This window comes from Microtus pennsylvanicus, chromosome X (assembly GCF_037038515.1).
Source record: "Microtus pennsylvanicus isolate mMicPen1 chromosome X, mMicPen1.hap1, whole genome shotgun sequence".
Lineage (NCBI taxonomy): Eukaryota > Metazoa > Chordata > Mammalia > Rodentia > Cricetidae > Microtus > Microtus pennsylvanicus.
In genome coordinates this window covers 3,215,978-3,240,232 of record NC_134601.1, presented here as the reverse complement: position 1 = coordinate 3,240,232, position 24,255 = coordinate 3,215,978, and the positions used below count along the sequence as shown (strand labels likewise).

Genomic DNA, 24,255 nt, shown 5'->3' with positions numbered 1-24,255 from the left:
TATAAATGAAGCAGAAGAAAATTACCTAAAAAATAATTTCAGGAGAATATTTGAAACTCTTAAAGAAGAAATGAGAAATTCCCTGAAAGAAATGGAGGAAAATATAAACACCAATTTAGAAGACATCAGCAAATCCCTTAAAGAAAACCAAGAAACAAATCAAACATATGAAGGAAACTATTCAAGACTTGAAAACTGAAATAGAGACAATGAAGGAAACCCAAGCCAAAAGAATTATTGAAACAGAAATCATGAGAAAATGATCAGGAACCACAAATGTAAGCATGAACAGCAGAATACAAGAGATGGAAGAGAGAATCTCAAGTGCTGAAGATACAATAGAGGGAAGATATTAGTCAGTCAAAGAAAACATTAAGTCAAACAAAAGTGTAACCCAAAATATCCAGAAAATATGGGACACCATGAAAAGGCCAAACCTAACAATAATAGCTATAGAAGGAGAAGAAGTGAAACAGAAAGGCATAGAAAATATATTTAACAAAATCATAGAAGAAAACATTCTCAATCTATAGAAAGACATGCTTATGAAGATAGAATAAGCTTATCGAACACCAAATAGACTGGATAAAAAAAAACTCCCCTTACCACATAATAATCAAAACAGTAAACATACAAATTAAAAAAATATTAAGAGCTCAAAGGAAAAAGGTCAAGTAACATATAAAGTTAAACCTATCAGTATTACATCTGACTTCTCATTGGAGACAATGAAAGCCAGAATTCATGGTCAAGAATTATGCAGACATTAAGAGACAATGCATGCCAGCCTAGACTACTATACCCAGCAAAACTTTCAATTACCATGGAAGGCCAAAACAAGTTATCCCACGACAAAAACAGATTTAACCAATACCTAGCCACAAACCCAGTCATATACAAAATACTAGAAGGAAAACTCCAATTCATCAAAGTTGGCTACATCAACAAAAGCACAGACAATTGATAGTCTCAAAGCAGCAAATCCAAAATAAGGGAAAAATGCACAAATTAACATCACCAACAATGAAAACTAAATTAACAGGAAATAGTAATCACTGATCATTAATATCCCTTAATATAAATGGACCTAACTCACCTATAAAAAGGCAAAGGCTAACAGATTGGACACAAAAACAGAATCCATCCGTTTTCTGCATACAAGAAACACTTTTCAATCTCAAAGACAGACATCGTCTCAGAGTAAAGGGTTGGGAGAAATATTCCAATCAAGTGGACATAAGAAACAAATGAGTGTAGCTCTCCTAATATCTAACAAAATAGACGTCAAATTAAAATCAGTCAAAAAAGACAAAGAAAGAAATTCCATAATAGTCACAGGAAAAATTCATCAAGATGAAATCTCAATACTGAAAGTCTGTGGCGCAAATACAAGGGCACCCTCGTATGTAAAAGAAACACTTCTAAAGCTTAAGTCATAGATTAAATCCCATACACTAATAGTGGGAGACTTTACCAGTCCACTCTCACCACTGGACAACTCATTCAAACAAAAAATGAACAGAGAAATAAGCAAACCAACAAATGTTATGACTCAAATGGACTTAACAGAAATCTATAGAATATTCCATGTAAACAATAAAGAATATACCTTCTTCTCAGCACCTTATGGAACATTCTCCAAAATTGACCACATACTTAGTAACAGAACAAACCTCAACAAACACAGAAAAATTGGAATAACCCAATGTACCTTATCAGATCATTATAGTTGAAACTAGATGTTAACAGCAAAATTATTTCCAGAAATCTCACAAACACATGGAAATTAAACAATGCTCATGTGAATCCTCTATGGTGGTCAAGGATGAAATAAAGGGAAAAATTAAAGACTTCCTAAAGCTCAATGAAAATTATGATACAACATACCCAAATTTATGGGACACAATGATAGCAGTGTTAAGAGAAAAGTTTATAGCACTAAATGCCTATGTACACAAGCTGGAAAAAGCTCAGCTCACACTAGTAAATTAACAGAATATTGGAAAACTTTAAAAGAAGAAGAAGCAAACTCATGAAAGAGATTCCTCCCTCTCATATCCTCTTTCCTCCTCTTCTCCACTCTCCTCTCCTGTCCTGTCTTGCCAAGTTCCACTTTTCCCCTCCTTCTCACTTTTACCTCCTTTTCCCTTCTCTCCACATACCTCCTCTTCCCACTTACCCCTTTTCCCTCTTTCCTCCACTTCCCTCTTAACTCTACATCTCCACTCCTCTTTCCTATTTCCTCCTATCTTCCCTTTTCCACCCTCTTTTCTCAGTTTCCCAACTTTCTCATCTTGATTCTTCCTTTCTTGTTCCTCTTCCGTTCTTTCCTCACTCTCTGGTCTCTCCTCTTCCCTTCATTTTCTCACCTTCCCACTTCCTTCTTTCCTTTCCTTTTTGCTTTTTTCCTTTTCCTCCTGCCTGCCTCTTCTTTCCTTTCTTTTACCTTCTTCTTCCATTGTCTTTTCTCTTTCCTCCTCCTTTTTTCCCACATCCCTATTACCTCCTACTCTATTTTCCCTTCTCTTCACTCTCTCCTCTTCCCCTCCTTCCTTTTTGCTATTCTAGTCACTTGCACTATATTTCCTTATCTTTATTTTCTCCCCTACTATCCCACTCTTCTTTTCTTTTCCATATCCACTATTTTCACTCTACCCTTTTCTTCTCTCATTCTACTTCTTACATCCTCTTTACTCTTCCCTTATGTTTCCATATTATCTTTCATCTTACCTTCTTTCCCTTCATCCCTTCTCTTTCCTCTGCCTTCTTCCTTTGCCATTTATGCTTTTTACTCTTGTTTTTGCCTCTTGACTCTCTCTTCCCCATCTTCCCTGTTTTCTTCATTCTTTTCTTTTTTCTGTTCTCTTATCTCCTTCCTCCTCCATCCTCTTTTCTATTTTCTTTCCACATCACTCCTCTTTCCTTTTCTATCCCCTTAACTCTTCTATCATTTCTCCTCTTTCCTCATTGATTCTCTTACCAGAATCCCTCTTTGCCTCACTTCTTCTTTCCTATCCTCCCTCTTCCTTTTGCCCCTTCCAATACCCTCCTCTCTCCTCTTCCTTCTTTTCTATTCTATACTGTTTCTACTTCATCTTATTTATTCTTCCTTTCTTTTTTCTCTTCTATACTCTTCCTCTTCCTCTCTCTTTCCTCTTTCTTAATCCTTACTGCTCTTCCATTTTCTTTCTTCATCCCTTTTCATTTTGCCTTCACTTTTCCCACTTTTCCATGCTTCCCCTTATCCTTAATCTCCTCTCATTTTTCCTCTTCCCACATCTTCCTCCTCCCTCTATTTCTTCCTTTCCTTTGTTCCCATTGTTGATTCTGTCCATATCACCCGTATTGCCCCCTCTTTCCACTGCATTACACTACTCTTCCCTTCTCTTCCTTTTCTCCTGTCTTTCCTAATTTTCTTCTGCTGTCCTTTTTCTCTTTCCTACTCCTCACTAATCTATCATTTCTCTACCCTATCATCTCTGTTTTCCTACTTCTGCCTTCTTCCCAAATCTTCCCCTTTTCTTCTTTTCTCCTGCCTCTTATTTTCTTCCTCTTCATTTCTCTTCCCTTTTCAATCCACCCTCTTACTCTATATTTATCCTTCCTTTGTCTCTTTCCCTTGGTCATCTTCCTTACTCTCTCTACTTCAATATTTCTATCTCCCCCATGTCTCTCCTTCTTCTTTATTATAATTTTTATTGAGCTCTACAGTTTTCTCTGCTCTCCTCCCTATTTCACCCACTTGTTTCTGACTTTCAGTCACACTGAATGTTTTAGAAGACATAGTGGGAAGTACACTTGAACACATTGGCACAGGAGAGCAATTCTTAAATATAACCGCAGCAACAAGACACTGAGAGAAACAATTAATAAATGGGAGCAAGTGAAATAGAAAAGTTTCTGTAAAGTAAAGGATACAGTCAACAAGAAAAAAAAAAACAGCCTACAGAATGGGAAAACATCTTCACTAACCCCACATCAGAAAGAGATCTGATCTCTTAAATACACAAAGATCTCAGAAAATTGGTAATCAAAAGGGCAAATAATTCATTAAAAATGGAGTACAGCTGCTCTTTCTTCCCATCACTCATTGCCCACACCGGCCGTCCAGCCAACTAACTTTCAGACCATGGCCAACTACGAGCGTACCTTCATTGCCACCAAGCCAGATGGCGTGCAGTGCGGCCTGGCGGGAGAGATCATCAAGCACTTAGAGCAGAAGGGGTTCCGCCTGGTGGTCATGAAGTTCCTTTGGGCTCCTGAGGAACACCTGAAGCAGCACTGCATTGACCTGAAAGACCATTCTTTCTTCCCAGGGCTGGTGAAGTACATGAACTAGGGGCCTGTGGTGGCCATGGTCTGGGAGGGGCTCAATGTGTTGAGGACAGGCCGAATGATGCTGGGAGAGACCAATCCAGCTGATTCTCAGCCAGGCACCATTCGAGGGGATTTTTGCACTCAAGTTGGTAGGAACATCATTCATGGCAGTGATTCAGTGCAAAGTGCAGAGAAAGAGATGAGTCTATGGTTTAAGCCTGAAGAACTGGTTGACTACAAGTCTTGTGCTCATGACTGTGTATATGAGTAGAGATGGATAGTTCTCAGCATTACTGATGGATCCCTGGGCACAAGTCTTCATTCCAGAGAATGGATCATCTTTTCTAAAACAATAAAGACTTTGGGACTGAAAAAAAATGGAGTACAGACCTAAACAGAGAACTCAAAACAGAGGAATCTAAAATGGCTGAAAGACACTTAAGGAAATGTTCAACATCCTTAGTCATCAGAGAACTGCAAATTAAAACAACTCTGAGATTCCCTCTTACACCTGTAAGAATGGCCAGGATCAAAAACCCTGATAACAACTTATGCTGAAGAGGTTGTGGGGAAAAGGGAATACTTCTGCATCTCTGGTGGAAATGCAAGCTAGTACAGCCCCTTTGGATGTCAGTGTGGCAATTTCTCAGAAAATTAAAAAACAACCTTCCTTGAGACCCAGTAATAACACTTTTTGGTATATATCCAAAGGATGCTCAATCATGCCACAAGGACATGTGATCAATTATGTTCATAGCAGTATTGTTTGTCATTGCTAGAATCTGGAAACAACCTAAATGCCCCTTGAATGAAGAATGGCTAAGGAAAATGTGGTACATTTATACAGTTGAGTACTACACAGTAGAAAAAAATACCGACATATTGAATTTTGCAGGCAAATGTATGGAGCTAGAAAACATTATTTTGAGTGAGGTAACCCAGACACAGAAAAACAATTATTACATATACTCACTCATAGGTGATTTTTAAATATAAAGCAAAGAAAACCAGGCATCAAACCACAATCCCAGAGAATTTAGACAATAATGAGGACACTAGGAGAGACTTACATAGATCTAATTTACCCAGGAAGTAGAAAAAGACAAGATATCCTGAGTAAATTTGGAGCATGGGGAATTAGGAGATGAGAAAAAGAGGAAAGTGGAAAGATTAAGTACAGGAAAGAGGAGGGAAGAGAATGAAAGAGGCAAGGGAAGAGGGAGAGAAGTGGAGGATAGAGGAATGTGAAGCAAAGAATGTGCAAGAAAGGATGAGGAAAAGGAGGGTATGAGGGAATCTGAGAGAATTTGGTAGAAACAGGAATAAGGAACAAGGGATGAAGAGGGCAGAGGCAATAGAGGAAAAATGACAGGGCAGGGATAGAAGAGGAAGGAAAAGGAAGTGGGAACTACTAAAGATTAGAATGGAAGAGAAGGAAAGAAGAAATATTAGAGAAGGGGAGTGAGAAGGCATGAGGAGGGAAGAAGTAAGAGAAGGAAAAAGGAAAGCTATAGATAGGAAGAAGAGAATAGTGGATGGAACTAAGAAGTGCAGAATAGTGTAAAGAGAAAGGTGGAGGTAAGAGAATGGAAGAGAAAAGGTGGGGGAGAATAAAAGAGAAGGGGACTGGAAAATAGTTAAAAATGGGTAGTAAAGGAAAGAGAAGAATAGAGGAAGTAATGGGAAGATGACTGAAGAAGAGGAAAAGGGGGAATAGGGATGATAAGGGAAAGGGGGAAGAAGGAGGGATACTGCAAGAAGAGGAGAGGGAGTGATACAGAATGAGCAGTGAAGATTAAAGGGAAATGAAAAGGAAAGTGTAGGGATGAGGAAGGTTAAGGAATGGGAGGAAGGGGTGAATAGAGGGGAGAGTGGAGGTTGTGGAATAGGATGGAAGAGGACTGAAAGGGAAAGTGGGACATGAGGGAAAAGTAGGGAAAAGGAAAAGGAGGGTAGAAGATGAGGAGAAAGAGAAGTCAAGGGAAGAGTGTAGAATAGACGTTAAGGGAGGGAAGTGAGGAGTGGAGTAAGGATGGAAAGGGGAAAGAGGAGGTAAGGAATGAATAGAAGAAAAGAAGAAAGAGAGGATAAGAAGAACAACGAGGAAAAAGAAGGAAAGAGGATGGATGAGGGAGGTAGAATGGTGAGGGAGAAGAGAATAGTAGAGGATGAAAGAAAGAAAGAGGGGAATTGAACAGTGAGGGCGAAGGAAAAGCAAGAGGAGAAAAGAAGGATTATGGAAGTGGAGGAAGGAAGTTAATATAAAAGTGTCTACAAGGGAAGAGGAAAGAAGAAAGAAAAGTAACAATGGGTAAAGAGGATGGAAGAAGAAAGGGGAGGAAGGGCAAAAGTGGGAAGAGGTGGCAAAGAGAAAGGGAGGGAGAAGGCAATAGAAAAGAGAAAAATGACGGAAGATGAATGATATGGGAAGTATTGGAGGGAGCAAAGAGCAAGGAAGAGGGAAAAGGAAAAAAGAAGAGAGGAGGAGAGGGAAGGAACTGTAAGGAGGAGTGAATAGCAGAGGAGTGGAAAAATGAGGAAGGAGGGAAGAGTATAGTAGAGGACTAAATATGAATGAAAAGGTCAGAGGGAAAAGGAAGCAACGGGGACAAGGAGGGAGGACGAAAGAGCAAGGGAAAAGAGGCATGAGATAAGAGTAGGACTGAAGAAGCAGAAAGAAGTGTGAAGGAGTGGGAAAAGGAAGAGCAATGAGGAGGGAGGAAGCTAAAGGAAAGAAGAGGAGGAAAAAGGAAAAGAAGATAAGAAAGAAGGGAATGGAGAAGGGAACAGGACTGATTAGGGAATAGGAGGGAGGTGAGTAGAGCAAAAGATTTGAGAAGGAAGGTAGAGAGAAGAGAAAGGATGAAGAAGAGTTTGAAATATGGAAGAGAAGGGTAAAGGAATTAAGTAAATTGATAGAGAAAGAAAGGTTGAGAGTGAAGAGTAGAGAACCTGATAGTATAGGGAAGAGAAGGGAAAAGGGAAAGGGTTGAAAAAGAGAAAAGTGGAGGGAATATGAAGGAAGAGGAAAGTTGAGATAAGAAGATAAAAGATGGAAAATATTAAAGTGGAAAATGAGAGGAGAGAAGAAAATAGGCAAGAGAAAGGAAGAAAGAATAGGAGGTAGGAAATAAGCAAGTAAAAGAAAGATGAAGAATGGAAAAGGAGGGAAGAGCAAGAGGAAAGAGTAGGGAGAGAAAAGAGGAGCAAAAAAGGTAAGTGGAGGGAGAAGTGATGAGGACAGAGGAGGGCAGAGCTGATGGATAAGATGAGAGTGACTGAAGAAGAAACATGAGGGAAGATCAGGAAAGGAGGAAGTGAGAAGAAGAGAGAAGTGCGAAACAAAGGGAGAATAAAAGGGGAAGGAGGAGGAAGATAGGAAAATGGAAGAGGGAAGTAGTGGGAGGAGGTAACAGGAGTGAGGTAGAAAAAGGAGGCAAAGGAGAACAAGAGAACTGTGAAGGATGGAGGAAGAAGGAAGTAGAAGAAAGTGTGGAAGAGAAGTATGAGGGAAGAGGAGGGAGGAAAGGAATGTGAAGGAAGATGGAAGGGGATGAGATAAGAGAAGGGAGGAGGGGAGAGAAAAGAAAAGGTAAGAGAAAATGGGAGGGGGGAGGGAAAGTGACAGATGAGGAAAGAGGAGGTAAGAGGGAAAGGGGAATTTTAGGGAGGACGAGGTGGTACAAGGGAGGAGCGAGGATGGAACAGGAGTTAGGAGTGGAAAGGGCAGGAGGAAAGAGTAGGGAGAAAATAGTAGGGAAGAGGGATGAAAAGTAAAAACCGAGGTGGATAGAGGTAAGAGATATGAGGAAGGAATAGAAGAGAGAAGGGAAGAGAGTCAGGTAGGGAAGTGGAGAGAGTAGTGAAGAGGAGGGAAAGGGAAGGAGGAAGAAATAGAATGGAGGGAGTATGGAAGGGTAGAGAAAAAGAAAAAGAAGTAAAGAAAGAATGGAAGAATATGAAGAAGGTAATATGGAAGAGGAGAAAAGAGAGAAGACTGAAGATAATTGAGGATGGAAATGGAAGGAAAGAAGAAGCAAAGAATATGTAGGGAAAATAAGAAGAGAAGGGTGGATAGGAGGGAGAAAGGAGGCAAGAGGAGAAAGATCAGAAGAGTAGGGAAATAGATTAGAGGAAGAATGAGAAGGAATCAAGAAGAGGTGGGAAAAAGGAATAAAAGAGAAGAAGGAAGTCGAGGGTATAGGGAACATGAGAAAGTATTATAGAGGAGAGAAGAGTGTAGATTAGGAAGAAATATGTAGAAGGATGGAGATGAGGAGGATGTATCATATTGAAGGGACAAAAATGAGGGAACATGGAAAAAGGAGCAAGAGTAAAGAGAACAAAGAGAATGGAGGGGAAAGAAGAAGGAAGTGGATGGAGGAGGAAAGCAAAGGGAAAAGGGATGAGGAAGAGTTGGTTGAAGGTAAGAAAAAGGAATAGAGAAGAGAAAATGGTAAGAGGAAGCATAGAGAAGGTGTGTTGGCAGGAGGAAAGAGGAAGAATAAGCAGATTGAACAGGTAAGAGGACAGAAGAGGAGAGAATAGAAAAAGGAATGAGATGGTAAGAGAGATGAGGAGGAAGAGGAGTAGAGAAAAGTATAGAGAGGTAAGAGAAAGGAAGTAGGAAAGTGATGGAGAAGAGAAATGGGAGAAAGGAGGGAAGAGGAGGGATGTAAGGAAGAGAAAAGAATAGATAATAGGGCCTACAGAGAATATTAAGTAAGAGATACAAGAAAGGAAATAAGAGGAGGTAAGAGAAGAATAAAAGAAGGAATAGGAGGGAAGAATAGAAAGGGGAGCAGAAAAAAGGAAAGAAAATGGAAAAGAATTTAGCAGGAGAGAGTATAGAAAAGTAGAAAGAGGAGAAGTCCAGGGGAAAGGGAAGTGAAGAGAGGGAAGAAGATGGCTGAATGAAGAACTGGAACATGGAAAATAGATGGTAGTAGAGAGAAGAAAAGGCAAAATGAAAGAATATGAAGAGAAAAAAAGGAAGAAGAGTAAAGAGGGAAGCTGAAATAAGAGGAGGAAGAGGGAGGAAAAAAGAGGAGGGAAGAGGAGTGTAGTGAACAGTGAAGATAAAGAAATGAAGGGAAAGAGAGAGGTAGGGAACAGAAGGAAACAAGAATGAGACAGAGGAAAAGAAGCAGGAAGAAGTGGGAATAGAAAAGAATAGGACAAGAGAAGGGAAGAGGAAACAAGAGGCTGAAGTAAAGATGAAGAAATAGACAAGGGGGAGGAAGAAGTGGAATGCAGATTGAGGAGGAAATAAAAGAGCAGATGGAAGATGAGGGTTGGCTGAAAGAAAGGAAAGGGGAAGAGGAGCGAGAATGGAAGAAAAAGGAGTGGGAATCAGTAAAGAAAGTCTAAAAGATAATAAAGAGAAAGGACAAGAGGAGAGAGAAAGGAAGTGAAGGGAAAGGAATGAAGAGAGAGGAGAGAAAAGGAGGGTGGAGGGAAGAGGAGGATGCAAGAAAAGGAGTGATTAAGGGAGAAGGAGGTGAGAAATGGAGAGAAGAAGAGAGAAGTTCATAGGTTTGTGGGTTAAAATCTGGGTCTTCTATACGATTCCATTGGTCAACTTCTCTGTTTTTATACCAATACCAAGCTGTTTTCAATACTGTAGCTCTGTAGTAGAGTTTGAAGTCAGGGATGGTAATGCCTCCAGATGATCCTTTATTGTACAGGATTGTTTTGGCTATTCTGGGTTTTTTGTTTTTCCATATAAAGTTGATTATTGTCCTCTCAAGATCTGTGAAGAATTTTGATGGGACCTTGATGGGGATTGCATTGAATCTATAAATTGCCTTTGGTAGAATTGCATTTTTACTATGTTGATCCTCCCAATCCAAGAGCAAGGGAGGTCCTTCCATTTTCTGGTATCCTCTTTAATTTCTTTCTTCAATGCCTTATAGTTCTTGTGAAATAGATCTTTGACTTCCTTGGTTAGTTTTACCCCAAGATATTTTATGCTGTTTGTGGCTATCGTGAAAGGTGAAGCTTCTCTGATTTCCCTCTCTGCTTCCATATCCTTTGTGTATAAGAGGGCGACTGATTTTTTGGAGTTGATCTTGTATCCTGCCACATTACTAAAGCTATTTATCAGCTTTAGGAGTTCTTTGGTGGAGTTTTGGGGGTCGCTTATGTACACTATCATATCATCTGCAAATAATGAAAGTTTAACCTCTTCCTTCCCAATTTGAATCCCCTTGATCCCATAATGTTGTCTTATTGCTACTGCTAAAACTTCAAGCACTATATTGAAGAGGTATGGAGAGAGTGGACAGCCTTGCCGTGTTCCTGATATTACTGGGATGGCTTTGAGTTTCTCTCCGTTTAGTTTGATGTTAGCTGTCGGTTTGCTGTAAATAGCTTTTATTATAGTTAGGTATGACCCTTGTATCCCTAATCTCTCCAAAACCTTTGTCATAAAGGGATGTTAAATTTTAACCCACAAACCTATGAACACCTCATTTTCGATAAAGGAGCTAAAAGTATACAATGGAAGAAAGAAAGCATCTTCAACAAATGGTGCTGGCACAACTGGATGTCAACCTGTAGAAGAATGAAAATTGACCCATATCTATCTCCATGCACAAAACTCAAGTCCAAATGGATCAAAGACCTCAATATCAGTCCATGCACACTGAACTTGATAGAAAAGAAATTGGGAGGTACCCTACAACAGAGGGGCACAAGCGATCGCTTCCTAGGTATAACCCCAGCAGCACAGACATTAAGGGCAACATTGAATAAATGGGACCTACTGAAACTGAGAAGCTTCTGTAAAGCAAAGGACACTGTCACTAAGACAAAAAGGCAACCCACTGACTGGGAGAAGATCTTCACCAACCCCACAACAGACAAAGGTCTGATCTCCAAAATATATAAAGAACTCAAGAAACTAGACTTTAAAATGCTAATTAACCCAATTAAAAAATGGGGCACTGATCTGAACAGAGACTTCTCAACAGAAGAAGTTCAAATGGCCAAAAGACACTTAAGGTCATGCTCAACCTCCTTAGAGATCAGGGAAATGCAAATCAAAACAACTTTGAGATATCTTCTTACACCTGTCAGATTGGCTAAAATCAAAAACAACAATGATAGCCTCTGCTGGAGAGGTTGTGGAGGAAGGGGTTCCCTCATCCATTGCTGGTGGGAATGCAAACTTGTGCAACCACTTTGGAAAGCAGTATTTCGGTTTCTCAGGAAATTCGGGAACAACCTACCCCTGGACCCAGCAATACCACTCTTGGGAATATACCCAAGAGATGCCCTATCATATGACAAGGGCATTTGTTCAACTATATTCATAGCAGCATTATTTGTAATAACCAGAACCTGGAAACAACCTAGATGTCCTTCAATGGAAGAATGGATGAAGAAAGTGTGGAATATATACACATTAGAGTACTACTCAGCGGTAAAAAAATATGACTTCTCAAATTTTGCATGCAAATGGATGGAAATAGAAAACACTATCCTGAGTGAGGTATCCCAGACCCAAAAAGAGGAACATGGGATGTACTCACTCATAATTGGTTTCTAGCCTTAAATAAAGGTCACTGAGTCTATAATTGGATATCCTAAAGAAGCTAAATAAGAAGGTGAACCCAAAGAAAAACTTATAGTTATTCTCTTGGGTAGGGGAAGTAGACAAGATTGCCAGGCAAAAAATCGGGATCTTAAGGGTGGGGTGGGAGGGGGGTAAGGGGAGATGGGGAGAGAAAAGTGAGAAGGGGAGGATGGGGGGAACTTGGGGAAAAAGGAGGATTGGGATAAAGGAAGGTTGGATAGGGGAGCAGGGAAGCACATATCTTAATTAAGGGAGCCATCTTAGGGTTGGGAAGAGACTTGGGCCTACAGGGGCTTCCAGGTGCCCAAAGCGAGATCCCCAGTTAGTTCCTGGGGCAGCTGAAGATAGGGAACCTGACATGATCCTATCCTATAGCCATTCTGATGAATATTTTGCATATCACCATAGAACCTTCATCTGGCGATGGATGGAGATAGAGACAGAGACCCACACTGTAGTACTGGACTGAGCTCCCAAAGTCCCAATGAGGAACAGAAGGAAGGAGAAGATGAGCAAGGATGTCAGGACCAAGAGGGGTGCACCCACCCACGGAGACAGTGGGGCTGATCTATTGGGAGCTCACCAAGGCCAGCTGGACTGTGACTGAAAAAGCATGGGATAAAACCGGACTCTCTGAATATGGCAGACAATGAGGGCTGCTGAGAAGCCAAGGACAATGGCACTGGGTTTTGGTCCTACTTCATGTTCTGGCTTCGTGGGAGCCAAGCCAGTTTGGATGTTCACTCTCCTAGACCAGGATGGAGGGGGGAGGACTTTGGACTTTCCACAGGGCAGGGAACCCTGACTGCTCTTCAGACCCGAGAGGGAGGGAGAGAGGAGTGGGGGGAGAGGGAGAGGAGTGGGGGGACGGGGAGAGGAGTGGGGGGGAAGAGTGGGAGGCTGGGAGGAGGCAGAAATTTTCTTTTTCTCAATAAAAAAAAAAGAAGAGAGAAGGAAGAGGGAAGGGGGAGTTGAACAAAGAAGAGCTAAGGGGAGAAATGAGAGAATACAGGTTTGAAGAGTAGTAAGAATGAAAGAGGGATTTAGAGGGCAGGAAATGAAGAAGTCGGTATAAAAAGAGAAGTGGAAAGAAGTAGGAAGGATACAGAAGTAGAAATGGACAGGAGGACCTCGGACTGCCCACAGGGCAGGGAACCCTGACTGCTCTTTGGACTGGAGGGGGAGGAGAGTAGGGTGCAGGGAATGGGGGGAGGGGGAGGGAAAAGGGAGGCGGGGAGGAGGCAGAAATTTTGCACCCACCCACTGAGACAGTGGGGCTGATGTATTGGGAGCTCACCAAGGCCAGCTGGACTATGACTGAAAAAGCATGGGATAAAACCGGACTCTCTGAACATGGCGAACAATGAGGGCTGATGAGAAGCCAAGGACAATGGCAAGGGTTTTTTTTTTTTTTTTGGTTTTTTCGAGACAAGGTTTCCCTGTGGTTTTGGAGCCTGTCCTGGAACTAGCTCTTGTAGACCAGGCTGGTCTTGAACTCACAGAGATCCGCCTGCATCTCCCTCCTGAGTGCTGGGATTACAGGCGTGTGCCACCACCGCCCGGCTTGGCAAGGGTTTTTGATCCTACTTCATGTTCTGGCTTTGTGGGAGCCTATCCAGTTTGGATGTTCACCTTCCTCGACCTGGATGGAGGGGGAAGGACCTTGGACTTTCCACAGGGCAGGGAACCCTGACTGCCCTTTGGACTGGAGAGGGATGGGGAGAGGAGTGGGGGGAGGGGGAGAACGGTGGGAGGAGGGGGAGAAGGGTGGGAGGAGGGGGAAGAAAATGGGAGGCTGGGAGGAGGGGGAAACTTTTTTCCTTTTCTCAATAAAAAGTCAAAAAAAATTAATAAAAAAGAAATGTAAATGACGATGGAAATAAAGGGAAACTGTATGAGAAAAGAGAAAAGGGGAGAGAAAAAGGAATAGGAAGGAGAAGGGGGAGGGCAGAAAAGTCAAAAAAATTAAAGAGAGCAGAGAAGAGATGAGGTAATAAATAGTGGTAAGGAGGATGAAGGAAGAGGAATGGGGGGCATGCAGAAGATGAGGTAATAGGGGGGGTAGCAAGAAATAAAGAAGATAAATGGAAGAAGATGAAGAGAGGAGAGAAGACAAAGAAGTGGAAGGAGGCAGGAATAGGCAGAAGGGAAAGGAAAGCAGATAAAAGTGGCTGGAGGATGAGTTAGGAGGAAGGAAGCAGAAAGGAGGCAGAGTTGTGAATAAGACAGAAGAATTGAGTGTTGAGAAAAAAAGGAGTTTGGAAGGAAACAAGAGTGAGGAAAGAAGACAAGGGGAAGAAATAGAGAACAGGATGAAGGAAGATGAAGAATGGAATTGGGAACAAATGGGAAGAGGAAAGAGGAGAGGAGAGTGAAGGAAAGTGGAGGGAAGAATCAGAAAGGATGAGGATGGAAGAAGTAAGGGGAAGAGGAAGGATATGGGAAGAGGGACAAGGAGGAAATTAGCAGAAAGAGGAGGGAGGTAAGATGAGAGAAAAGAGTAAAAAGGAAGGAAAAAGAAAGTATAGGTTGGAGGAAAATTGAGATGGGAATAAGAGAAAAAGAAAAATGTGATAAGAGGCGAAGAGAAAAAAGGGGAAGATAATGGAATTGAAAGAGAAGGGAGATAAGAGGACCAAATAGTAAGGGGAAGGATGATGGAAGAGGAGAGATGAGGGATGAATGGAAAGGCAGGGTGAAAAGGAATGAAAATAGAGTAGAGGGAAGAGGACAGAGATGGAAAGTATAGCGACAAGTGAAAAGAAAAGAGGGTAAAGAGGGAATTGAAAGGAGGAGGGAAAGAAAATGGAGCTGCAGAGAGATAAAATGGAGGAGGGCAAAGGATGGATGAGAAGATATAAAGAGGCAAGAGAAGTGTTGAGTGGTGAGGGAAATGATGATGGAAGAGAGATGAGGAAAGAAGGAAGAAGAGGAAGCATTAAGAGGAGAAGAAAGAAGATGAAGTCAAGGAAAGGGAAGAAGTTGGAGAAAAGAAGAGGAAAAAAGAGCGAAATACAAAGAGGCAGTAGAAGGAAGAGAAGGGAGGTGTGGAGGGGAAGAATGAATAACAGGAAAGAATGGAAAAGAGAAGAGGCAACAAGGAGAGTATGGAAGTGGAGCATGATGAAAGAGGGTAGAGTAAGAAAGAGGGAAGGCAAGAGAAGAGGATGGAATACAAGAAAGGACAGAAGTGTAGGAAGGAGGGCTGAAGTGGGAGGAGAAAAGAGTTTGGATGACTGAAGAGAGAAGCAGAAGTTGGATGCAAAAAGCAATAGAACGGAAGATGATTGAGAAAGGAAAGGTAGGATGGAAGACAAGTAAAGAGGGTAGTGGGGGATGGTACATGGAATAGAAACAAGAGAGAGGGAAAGAATGGAGGGGAAAGCAGGTAGGAACATAATGGGAAGAGGAAAGTATAGGGAGGAGGGAGAGGGAGGGAATACAGTAGTGAAGAGAGGATTGAAATGGGGAGGAGGAAGATGGCAGAGGCAGGAGAGGAGGAAAGAGGAAAGAATATGGAAGAGGAGGGAAGAAGAAGAAATTGTAGAAAAGAATCAGGTGGAGGAGGCAATAGGGAAGAGAAAGCAGAAGGGAAGAAAGTGGAAAAGAAATATTAGAAGAGGAAAGAGGATGGAGGGAACTTGATAAAGGAATAAGATGTTAGAGGAGTGATGAATAGAGATGGTCAAGAGAAAGGAAGGATGATGAGGGAGAAGAAAGTAGAGAGAATAGAAGATGTGCAAGGAGGGGGAAAGAAGAAAGGGGAGGACATATTAGAAGGGAGGAGGGAAGATGAGCAAGTAAGGGGGAAGTGGAAAGAGGGCTGTAGAGGAAGGAAGATGGAAGAAGTGGAAGGAGAGAATAAAAAAAGGGAGAAAAGAGGGAAAGTAGAGAAAATGAGTGAAGGGGAAAAGTGGGAAGAGGAAAGGAAAGGAGTTAGGGAATAGGAGGGAGGAGGGAAGAGGCAAGAGTAGGGAAGAGGGGGAGGAGAGGAGTGTTGGAGAGGAAGGAGTATTCAGGAGAGAAGAAGAGAGGAGGGAAGAAGGAAGAAGTTTTCAGAAAAACAGAAGGAAGGAAAAAAAGAGGCAGATTAAAGACAGAAAAGGGTGGGAAAGAAGGGAAGAGGAAATTGGATGAAGGTGAGGGAAGAAAAGATAAAGGAGTTATAAGAAGATATGAAGGAAGAGGATGGTCTAGAGAGGAGGAAAGACTGTGGAGGAGGAGGTGGAAGGTTGATGAAAGTAGAGGGAGGAAGTAATAAGGAGAATGATTGAAAATGAGAAACAGAGAATGAGTAGGGAATAAAGAAGATGACCTAACAGGAGAGAAGAGGAAATATGAGTGAGGAAGAAGGAGACAGAGTAGGAAATAAGATAAGGGATGGAAGAGCAATAAACAGCAGGTAGAAAGGAAAAGGGAAGAGGAGGGAGGTGAAGGAAAGAGGCAAGAATAGAGAAGTAGTCAGCGGTAGTCAGGGAAGGGAGTATGGAAGAGGAAGGCATAATTTAGAGGAAAGGGGAGATAGGTGACTGCAGTGAAGAAGGATTTCACTAAGAAAAAGGGAGAGAAAGGGAACAATACAGATACAGAAAAAAGGTTGAATAGAGAGGAGTAAATTATGGAGGAGGGAGGAAGGGAGGGGGAAGACAAAGGACAATCATGGAAGAAGGAAATTGAAATCACAGGAGAGAAGAGGAAACAGGAGGGAAAAGGAAAGAAGAAGGTGGCAGGAAGAGGGAGGAGGAAAGAGGATGGAGGAAGACTAGGAAGAATGAATGAAGGGGAAAAAGAGGATCAAAGAGGGATGTGGAAAATGTTTGTGGGAAGAAAGAGGGAAGAGGAGAGAAGAGAGAAATGGAGGAAATAAGAAGTTGTAGGAAGGAGCATAAGTGGAAGAATGTAAGAGGAAAGATGAGGGGGAGGAAAGTCAAAGGAAGGGAAGGAATAGAAGAGGAGAGGAGAAGAGAAGAGAGAATAGAAGATGAGGAAAGGGGATTTGAGAAATCATAGGGAAAGTATAGAAGGAAGGGGAAAAGAGAAAATTAGTAAGTTAAGGTAATAGGAGGAGGAAAGTGGGGGAAGGAGGGAAGAGGAGGAAGATGTCAATAATGAGAGGAAATAATAAAGGGAATAAGAAAGAAGATGGAATGGGTGTGAGAATGGTGGAAAAAAAGAAGAAACAGGGAAGAGGCAAGCAGAGGAGGTAGTAGCAAAGATAAAGATGGTGAGAAAAGGATGGAGGACGGTAGAAGTAGATGGCACAGAAATATTAGAGAAGGAAGGAGGAAGGAGAAAGGAGAGGATAGGACAAAGGAGAGTCATGGAGGATATAGAAGTGAGGGAAGAGAAGTGAGACAGGGTAAAGGAGAAGGAAATATTAGAGAAGGAAAGAAAAAATAGGAATAATGGAAGGGAGATGAAGGAATAGGGAAGAAAAAGGATAAATGGAGGATGGAGGAGGGGTAAAGAGAAAAGGAGGATAGATTCAATGGAAAAAGAGAAATGGATAAAAAAGCAGGGGAAGAGTATCAAAGAAGGGAGACAGAGGCACAGGGATAGGAAGCTGAGAAGAAAGGCAATGTGCATAAATAAGAGTACGAAAATTGGGAGATAGGCAGTAGATGTGTGTGGGGAGAATTAAAGGATGAGGGGGAAAAGATAATACTAGAGATACTAGGGAGTAGGATGAGAAAGGTGACAGAGCAGAAGATGCAAGAAAACATTGGAGAATAAAAAGGAAAGAAGAAGAATGGAAAGGACTTGAGTATTCAGAAGAGTCCATGAGTCTGGGCAGAAGTGCAGAACCCTAGTGACGAAACAAAAAGGAGCCTGAGGTGAGTTTGGAAAGCTATTGGATGTTTAATGTATATAGAGTTGACTAAAGAGGAGGGAGAGATGGTGAGGGTGATGGTAGATCACTGGGAAAGAATACAGGAGAAGAGAATGTAGATGAAGAAGAGGAGAGAAAAAGGCACACTGAAAGGGTATAATGTCAGCAGGACAACAGTAAGTTAAGGAAGAGAGCAGGAAGTTCAGGGCCAAGGTAGAGGTGGAGAGAAGAGGCCAGACACTGCAGGGGTGAGGATACAGGTATTCTGGAGGGATTAGAAGGATGGGGTGGTAAGTAGATAGTGCTGAGGGCAAGATGTTGGAGGTGACAGGAGATTAGGGAGGAGGGATGAATGGAAGTGTCAGGAGACATACAAAGAGGTTAGTGGTGACAAAAATGATCAGAATCATAAAAGTGCAGAATACCTAGGAAGAAGTGAACTGTTTGCTCTGTGTGCCAAGTGAGTGGAATCAAGGCTCTGGAAATTGAGAATTCTGGGAAAGGTTCATAGGAAGTATAAAGGCTGGAGACATACACAAAGTCAGGTCAGAAAGATAGGCAATAGACTGACTTCTATAAGGCTCATGGGGAGGTTAGAATGTTCCAGGAATTCCCCAGAAACACAAGGCAGTGAGCAGACTGGAGATGATAGATATCATGAGGGATGGCAGCTGAGAATGTGGGTACATGTTCTTGAGCAGAGTGTGAGTCTCTAGTAGAACATAAGGATAATGAGTATAAGAGATTAGAAGGTCTAGATAGATGGCTCAGCAGGTTAATGCACTGGCTACTCTTCTGAAGATTCTAAGTTCAATTCCTAGCAACCAATGGTTGCTCACAACCTGTAATTGTGATTAAATTATATATAATTAGATCTATAAAGAATTAAACCTGATGCCCTCTTTCAGCATAGAGATATATATGCAGACAGGGCTTCATATCTTAAAACTCCCTAAAAGAGAAAGGAAGGAAAGTATGGAGAAGCAAAGGACTGGGGAAGAGATTAACAGGATATGGGGAGGAGGGCAGGAGACACAGCGGGACTGCTGGAAATTAAGTGAAAAGGCAGGATGTTAAGGGGTAAGCAGATATTATGGGTAGAAGACATAGGTGGGAAGTGATTGCCAAAGATGGAAAAATTGGAAATGCTAGGTCTGAGGATGGGGCTAGGAGCCTTCTGCATGTGAGAAGGGACAGGAGAGAAGTGTGTTCCTGGGGAGAGTACAGCACTGGGTTCAGAGAAGACCAGGGTACCAAGGAATCTGAATACCAGACCAGGAGGAGCCAATTGAAATTTAACAGATGGAGAACAGAAAGAAGGCGTATCAGAAGGCCAAGGATGGTACAGACAACTGTTGAAAGGCTGACATCTGGGTTGAGATGTCAGGAACTTGTGGGAAGAAGGCAAATGCTCTGGAAGGAAGGCAAAATTGTCAAGAATTTTGGATCAGAGACCAAGGTAAAGGGAAAATCCTCTTATCAGGGTTATGAATGGGTACTGGAAAGGAGGGAGGAGTCTGAGGAGGATAGTGAGACTCAACAGGATCGGAGGCTTCAGGTGCTCCTAAAAGAACAGAGGAACTCAGAAGCTTGAGAGGATGGCTGGGACAATGACAGAATAGCCAGGGTGAATTCATACTCCAGGAGTAGAGGGAAGTGTCTCATGTTTGGGGACAGCCTGTGTGGATGCACAGGACCTGACTATGAGTGTAGACACATGAGGAAAATTCAGAGAACACCCTAGGACACAGTGCTGCTTAGTAGGGCAGGATACACACCAAGAACAAAAAGACTGGAATAAGGGAAGAAATTTGTGGAAACATGAAAAGGCTAGGAGCATTTAGGGGGCAGGGAGGACAGGGACCAGGAGAACAGGAGGCTTTGGGGAGAGTAGAAGGCATAGGGAGGAACAGAAATCTGAAGAGGTGGTCACATACTTGTCAGTTTAGCAGGAAAGGATACAACAGATAGGAGGATCATAAAGATTAGAGCAAATAAATATTGAGAGGGAGTTTAGGAGACTGAGAGGAAGGCAAGATATATACTGCAGAGAGCATCATGTACCAGATACCATGTACCAGCATTGGAAATAGGCTGGGTTGTAAAAGACAGATGAAGTTGATGGATAAGGAAGAAGAATAAACACAACAATACCTGTGTGCAAAATGATTAAAAACCTGGGATGGGCATGGGATGGGTCCAGCTTGCTCTCTGCAGAAGAAGTGGCTCAGATATATGGCAAGATAATTGGGAGGGACAGGAAGCTAGGCAGGAGGACAGGCATTTGTTTAGGTGATGAGACGCAATATGTGAGGAAAGGAGAGTGAAGATGTAGGTAGGAGAATAAGCAGGGTGATAGGAGGCCTGTGTTTGAATGGAGGCTGAGAGGATCAGGGTAAATGGTGAAAAAGAAGACACGTTTCAGACAGGGCAGAAGACCTATAGAAAGGTGGGAGACTGCTAAGGGCATCTGAGAGACTCTTCTATTCCATCCAGGCACAAGAGATGAAGTTGCTTCCTCAAACATACACAGGCATTCATAGAAAATTTGTAATGATTCTTGAGAGGAATTTTTACTAATTGTGAAGATATTTGTCTGCACCTGTTAGGTGAAGACTGAGCTCTGAAGAGAGTTTATGGTAAGGGTGGATTCTAAATAGGCTTTACAGGAGGATATGGAGAAGGTAGGAGATAGAGTCTAGAGAAAGAGGTAGGGAGCAGGTCACACTATGGCAGATTAAATGCTTAGATTATCAAGGAGGGAAGGCACCATAGAGGAGGTTTTCAGGGACGAATCATGACACTTAGTTTAGATAGTTTGGCAAAGAAGTCTTGTGTTGAGTCCAAGTTGGCTACTAGGGTAAGAAACATGGGAGAGGGCCAGGTTTTATGGTTCATATATTCAATCACAGCATAATGGAGGTATAGGAAGGTAGATCTCTGAGTGGCAGGCCAGCCTCTTCTATTGATTAAGTTTCAGGGTTGTTACACATAGAAATTCTGGCTAGGTAAACAGAAGAAGGAGGAGGAGGAAAAGGAGGAGGAGAAGGATCAGGAGCAGGAGAAGAATGAGAAGAAGAAGAAGAAGAAGAAGAAGAAGAAGAAGAAGAAGAAGAAGAAGAAGAAGAAGAAGAAGAAGTAGCAGAAAAGAAGAAGAAGAAGAAGAAGAAGAAGAAGAAGAAGAAGAAGAAGAAGAAGAAGAAGAAGAAGAAGCAGAAAAGAAGAAGAAGCAGGAGGAGAATGAGAAGAAGTAGCAGAAAAGAAAAAGAAGAAGAAAAAGGAGAAGGAGAAGAATGAGAAGAAGTAGCAGAAAAGAAAAAGAAGGAGGAGGAGGAGAAGAAGAAGAAGAAGAAGAAGAAGAAGAAGAAGAAGAAGAAGAAGAAGAAGAAGAAGAAGAAGAAGAGAAGATGGGGAGGAGGAAGAAGAGGAAGAGGAGTAGGAAGAATAAGAAGAAGAGGTAAAAGAAGCAGCAGCAGCAGCAGCAACAGCAGCAGAAGAAGAAGAAGAAGAAGAAGAAGAAGAAGAAGAAGCAGAAAAGAAGAAGAAGAAGAAGAAGAAGAAGAAGAAGAAGAAGAAGAAGCAGAAAAGAAGAAGAAGCAGGAGGAGAATGAGAAGAAGTAGCAGAAAAGAAAAAGAAGAAGAAAAAGGAGAAGGAGAAGAATGAGAAGAAGTAGCAGAAAAGAAAAAGAAGGAGAAGAAGAAGAAGAAGAAGAAGAAGAAGAAGAAGAAGAAGAAGAAGAAGAAGAAGAAGAGAAGATGGGGAGGAGGAAGAAGAGGAAGAGGAGTAGGAAGAATAAGAAGAAGAGGTAAAAGAAGAAGCAGCAGCAGCAGCAGCAGCAGAAGAAGAAGAAGAAGAAGAAGAAGAAGGAGAAGGAGAAGGAGAAGGAGAAGGAGAAGGAGAAGGAGAAGGAGAAGGAGAAGGAGAAGGAGAAGGAGAAGAATGAGAAGAAGTAGCAGAAAAGAAAAAGAAGGAGAAGAAGAAGAAGAAGAAGAAGAAGAAGAAGAAGAAGAAGAAGAAGAAGAAGAAGAAGAAGAAGAAGGAGAAGGAGAAGGAGAAGGAGAAGGAGAAGGAGAAGGAGAAGGAGAAGGAGAAGGAGGAGAAGGAGAAGGAGAAGAATGAGAAGAAGTAGCAGAAAAGAAAAAGAAGGAAAAGAAGAAGAAGAAGAAGAAGAAGAAGAAGAAGAAGAAGAAGAAGAAGAAGAAGAAGAAGAAGAGAAGATGGGGAGGAGGAAGAAGAAGAAGAGGAGTAGGAAGAATAAGAAGAAGAGGTAGAAGAAGAAGCAGCAGCAGCAGCAGCAGCAGCAGCAGAAGAAGAAGAAGAAGAAGAAGAAGAAGAAGAAGAAGAAGAAGAAGAAGAAAAGAAAAGACAGGTGAAGAGCAGAGAAAAAGGGGAAGATGCAGGATTGAGTGTGGAAAAAAGGAAGTTGAGGAAAGAGGAAGGACAACAAAGGGGGAGGTAGAAGAAAAGTGAGAGGAAGGAAGGAGGAAGAGGAATAAAAGGCAGGACAGAAATGAAGAGCAGAGGAAAAAAGTGGAGAGAAAGGGTAAAGAACATAATGGAGGAAAAAAGAAGGAATATGAATAAAGAGTGGAAAAGATGTAGACAAAATATGTACAGGAAGAGAAAAGAGATTAGAAGAGAGGGGAAGACAGAATATTGAAGGTGAATCAAATGGGAGGAGAAGACGGAAAATGAGGGAGTAGTGAAGTATGGGAAGAATAAAACAGAGGGAGAAGGAAAGAGAGAAAACAAGCAAATGTTTAAAGGATGGAAGAGGAGAAATGAGGGAAGAAAATGAAAGAGGAAAGAAGCAGAATGAAGAGTAGGGAGGACAGAAGAGGAAGAAACAGGTATGATAACAGAGGGATGAAGTTGGAAGAAAGACAAAGGAGTATGGGAGGCAGAAAATAAGGGAAGAGGAGGGGAGAGGGAAGATAGACAAGGAGGGAATAGGAGGAAAAAGAGGGAGCAGGAAGGATGAAGGAAAGAGAGAAAAGCTGAGTGAAAAGAGAAAGTTGTGAAAGGAAAAAGGAGGGAAAAGATGGAGAAAAGAAGATGGAAGAATGAAAATGTAAGAGGAGGAAAAAGGAAGGGACAGAGGAGGGAAGAGAAAGAAGAGTGGAGAGAATAAGAGAAATGAGTGATAAAGAGGCAGAGGAGGAAAGAGGAACAAATGGAGGGGCAGAGAGAAGAAGATGAAGGAGAAAGAAAGAAAGAAAGAATGAATGAATGAATGAATACTGAGGAGGTAAGACAGACAAGGAAGGAAGAAGTAAGAGGATGGAGAGGGGACAGTGGAGGAAAAAGGGAATTGGAGGGAGGAATAACCTTTAAGATAGAAGAAAGTATGAGGAGGTAAGTGGAGGAAAACATAAGTAGAAAGAGGAATGAAGTGGGAAGAGGAAGAAGGTGATGAAAGTTATTGGGAATGGAGATAGAGGAGAGTGAAAGGTAGATGAAGGAATAAGGCAAATAAAAGAAGAAGGAAGATTAAAAACAAGAGAGTGAAAAGAAAGAAAAGAGAGGAAGAAGATGGAGGAAGGAAGAGAAGATTATAGGGAAGATGATTAAGTAAAAGAGATAGTGGTACAGGGACAAGTAAACAGAGAAAAGAGGAGGGAAATGCAATAGGGACATGAGGAATGAGAGAAAGAAGGAGGAATGAAGTGGGCAGAAGATAGAAGAGGAAGGTGAAGAGTGGAGAGAAGAAAAGGAAAAAGGAGAGAGTAAGTAAGGAAGGGGACAGGTGTTTAGGGGATAGGATGGAAGAACATGGGAGAATATGGAATAAAATGGAGGGGAAATGAATAGAAAGAAGAGGAAGGAACATGAAGGAGGGAGAGAGAAATACTAGGAAAGATGGAAGAGGACAGAAGAGGAAAGGGAAGGAAGGCAGAAAATGGAAGGAAGAAAAAAGAAGAAAGAGAAGGTAGGATGATAGAAAAGAAAGGAGTAAAAAAGAGGTAGCAAGGAGGGAAATTTAAAAAAGGATGTGGAGTTGTGAGAAGGAGGAAAGAAAGAGAGAAGAGCAGAGAAGTAGATAGTGGAGAAAAGAGGAGGAAGGAATAGGGAAGCAGGATAGGAAAGATCAGTGAATGAAAAGGAAGAAAGGAAGAGGATTGATTAAGAAAGAGGAGGGAAAAGATGAAAGGAGAGAAAGAAGAAGGATGAAATAGGGTACATGATGCTGAAGGAAAGAGAAGGAAGATTGTAAGAGGCAAAAGGAGTAAAATTTAGCAAAAAAGGAAGAGGAGAAAAGAAGAGTTGGTAGAAAGATGAGAAAGAGAGTAAAAGAGGGAAAGTGGATGATGGAAGAGGAGGTTGTGGAAAGAGTGGAGAAGTGGGAAGAAAAGGGGAGGGAAAAGGAAAGAAGAGAGAAGAAAAGTGAGAGGAGGAAGGACAGAAGAGTGAAGAATAGTATAAAAGGGAAAGGGGGGAAGAGAAGAGAGGAATACAGGGAGAGATGGGGAGAAGTGAAAAAAGAGTAGAGGAAAGGGAAGAAAAAGCAGGGAACATTAAAAAGGAGAG

The 24,255-nt window shown here is 41.8% G+C and overlaps 1 pseudogene; it reads left to right on the top strand.

Annotated features, from left to right (window-relative positions):
• The first annotated feature begins 4,098 nt into the window (after nucleotides 1–4,098).
• Nucleotides 4,099–4,669, top strand: LOC142841339 (nucleoside diphosphate kinase B pseudogene; annotated as a pseudogene).
• Nucleotides 4,670–24,255: the final 19,586 nt, after the last annotated feature.